This window comes from Triticum urartu, chromosome 2A, assembly GCF_056163025.1.
Source record: "Triticum urartu cultivar PI428250 chromosome 2A, HENAU_Tu73, whole genome shotgun sequence".
Taxonomy (NCBI): domain Eukaryota; kingdom Viridiplantae; phylum Streptophyta; class Magnoliopsida; order Poales; family Poaceae; genus Triticum; species Triticum urartu.
Window position 1 is genome coordinate 718,249,066 of NC_141874.1, and position 3,320 is coordinate 718,252,385.

The 3,320-nt window shown below is 44.2% G+C and overlaps 1 long non-coding RNA gene across 1 annotated transcript; it reads left to right on the forward strand.

Annotated features, from left to right (window-relative positions):
• The first annotated feature begins 1,309 nt into the window (after positions 1-1,309).
• LOC125540034 (uncharacterized) lies at positions 1,310-2,978 on the forward strand. The gene is made up of 2 exons (XR_007297145.1): positions 1,310-1,492; positions 2,675-2,978. It is a non-coding gene; the product is annotated as an uncharacterized LOC125540034 (long non-coding RNA).
• The last annotated feature ends 342 nt before the right edge of the window (positions 2,979-3,320 follow it).

Consider the following 3,320-nt stretch of genomic DNA (forward strand, 5'->3'; position numbering starts at 1 on the left):
TTTCTGAATTTCAAAAAATGTTCTTGTTTACAAAATTTTGTTTCTTTTCCCCTTTCCCTTTTTACTAAAATGTTCGGGGATTCAACTTTTTGTTTAAAATTTTGAAAAATTCCTGCTTTCATAATTTGGTTCATCAAATTCAATAAATGTTCATGTTTTCAAAAAATGTTGAATTTCAAGCAAGGTTCCCTTTTTCAAATTTGTTCATTCAAAAAGTTTTCATATTTTTAAAAAATGTTCGACACATTCAAAAAAAATCTTGTTTTTCAAAAAAAAACTACCATCGTTAAGCTGGTTTTCTACGATGGTGAACGGCGGTGCGCGCAGCGTGCACCCGTGCAGTGAGCGTCGACGGTGAGGACGGCAGGACGGTGCACCCAATGCCGCAACCACAAGTCGGGGGAGCTGCACCCACTATGGGGTGGAGGCTGCAAGCAACCATGGACGAGCTACACATGGGGTGTTGCAAAGGGGGGGTGAGGGAAACGACGGTGGAGATGGACGGCGGGGCAGTAACGAGTGAGACGTATGGCGGGGGCAGCGGCGCTCGGAGGAGCCGGCAAGCTGGGCGGGGCCTCTCCTGCTGCCCGCATGGATCTGGTGCATGTTGGGGAAGAAAGGGAAGGGAATCAGATAGTCCATGGCTGGTTTGATCGGGCGGCTCGCGCGTCGCGCGTGACCGGCCTAAATTTGAGCCGGCGCTCCGACGCCTATCACTGCCCATAGAAAAAAGTCCACAATAAACCTTAAAACTCTGTAGAGTCATTTAGAATCAAACCTTCACATTCTAATCCCAGAAGTTGACACCCTAGACTTACTGATCCCAGTCAATTAGATCTGTTTGTCACACCGGGAAAAGGATGATCCCGGTCGGGATTACTAGCTTCTGTCACTAACCATAGGGGCCCACATGTCATCTCCGTCTTCCTCGCTCTCTTCTCTGGCTTGCCGACCCACCTCCACTTGGTCAACCGTCACAAGCTTGTCTGCTCTCCAGGCGTCGTTCCCCGCTGTCACTTCGCGGGTAGCGACTACGAGGGGCAACAACCCCCAAGTCCTCAATATGATGCTAGATCACAACATGCCTCCGAGGTGCTCGACATATTGCCGCGACGAAGGGTGTCGATGGTGATAGCAACAGCTCCCCTGCCTTGTTGAGCACGAGCTGCTGACCTTTGCAGAATACACCGTACCAATGGCTCTGACGTTTGTCAGCTCGCAGTGGTACTTTTTTTTGCGGGGAATTTGATCTTTTGCCACTACTTATTTGTACTTTGATAATTTGCCATCCCTTACTTTGTAATTGACCCAATGACATCCTTTACCTGGCACTTTGCTAATTTGCCCTCTGGCAAGTGGGTCCTGCAAAAAAATACCAAAATACCCTTGCCAATCGATTGACCAGGAATCGCTCGAGAGCTTCGGTCGTCGTTCTCGTTCTTATCCCCTTCTCCCGCACAGGAGACGGCGGCGGCTACATCCCGGCCAGGAGGTGAGTCCCTCTCTCCCGCTCCTCTCCCCGGCGACCTAGGGTTAGGGTGACCAGCACGCAGAGCGGCGGCGGCCGGCTGGGTTGTGCCCGTGATTCTCGGCGCCGCTGCTATGTGCTGCTGTTGCTGATGCCGCGCTATGTGCTGCTGCTTATGCCTCCGCCGCTCCTCCAGTCTTTAGCCGCTGCCTCTGCTGTGTGCAGCCGCCGCTGCTGCTTGGGAATGACCAAGGGCCGAGGATAGAGTGGAGCGCCCCATAGCAAGAAGCCAGGATTGGGATTAGTGCAGCCGTTGTTTATGTCCTCAGTTAACAAAATTAACACAAATCAAGGCAAAACAACAGTGTATGCGTAGTATTTCCCTGAATTGTTCCTGCTGCTTGTGCGTTCCTGCTGTTGCCGCTATGAGCTGCTGCTGCTTATGCGGCCGCCGCTGCCGCTGCTGCTTGTGCTTGCTTGCTGCTGAGGATACTGCATTGATCACAACTTCTGCAATACTAAAACCTTTCTTACATAGTGCAAGATATCCATATTCATAAATTGCAATAAAGACAAATCATTCATTATAAAAAGTCTGCCGAAAGAAAAAGGGTAGAGAGATATAGCCATCTAAGAAAAGAACTCCAAATTACTAGTCTATCTGTTGAAAACATGTGCGGTTTACCATAATCAAAGGTTTTATCCGTTCTCCTTTTTTAGTATCGAAAGTTGACAAAGTGAAGGATTCTTTCATGGTGTTGGTATTAAAAGCTGTATTTGACCTCTCACTCCCATATACGTTCATTTTAGCACTTTTTAAGAATGTTCAAGCTTGTAAAATAGAATCCGCCCAGTCATTTATCGAGGCATCGTATTTGAGTTATTTACATTTTTATTTCATTCTTAACCTACCATCTTCTCTCAGTATGAGTGGGCACCACATGATGCAAATGTCAAATGATCCTTCTATATGTTCTCACCTCATTTTTTTCCCACTACAACAGGAGCCCTCATTTATGCTTTTCACATTTTGTTATCTATATATTGATGAAAAGTTCTACCATTCTATTGTAATAATAGACGGGTGCAGCAACGCGCGCCAATCATGATCTAGTAGTATGTTGTGACTAGAAGGTAAACACATCAATTGTTCTTTGTAATGTTAATTTTTTTTCTTCCAAATCTTATATTTCTCAACACATGCAGGATGTTGGCTATGGCATTGGCTGATGAGGCATCGCAGCAACCTACCCCAACCTCAACCTCGAAAGCTAGGAAGTTGACCCCGAAGAGAAGGAAGATCTAGTGTTGTGCATCATCTTCTATGTTCTCTATGCTTTCGGTTGTAATATGTCAGACTTGGCAGCCCCTACTAATTTGTGCAACATCATAGCCTTATGTTAGATGATGTATGAAAATGTGAAATATCAGTTTTATGCTATATTGTGTTCAATTTGTGTGATGGTACATGAATATGTTCATCTCAAAAGATATGTTATATTTTGGATCATATGTGTATAATTTTTTGTGAAAAGTCAGAAAAACAAACAAAATGATGTCCAAATTGGGCCAAAATGCTGCCCAAATTTTGAACATTTTTTTAACAACCCAGAAAAATTGAAATAATTCCATAAAAACACCATATACGTGTGACTATTCTGGTATAATTTGAGCTCATTTGGATGAGACATTTTGGAGGAAATTCAAATTCAATTTTTCAGTTGTAAATTTTGACCAAATTTTGAAAGTCCTTGAAAAATATTCAAAAATTTACAGAAATTCAACAATGAAATTCTAACTATGCTGGGAAATTTTCAACTTATTTCGATCAAAGGTTCAACGTTTCCATGCA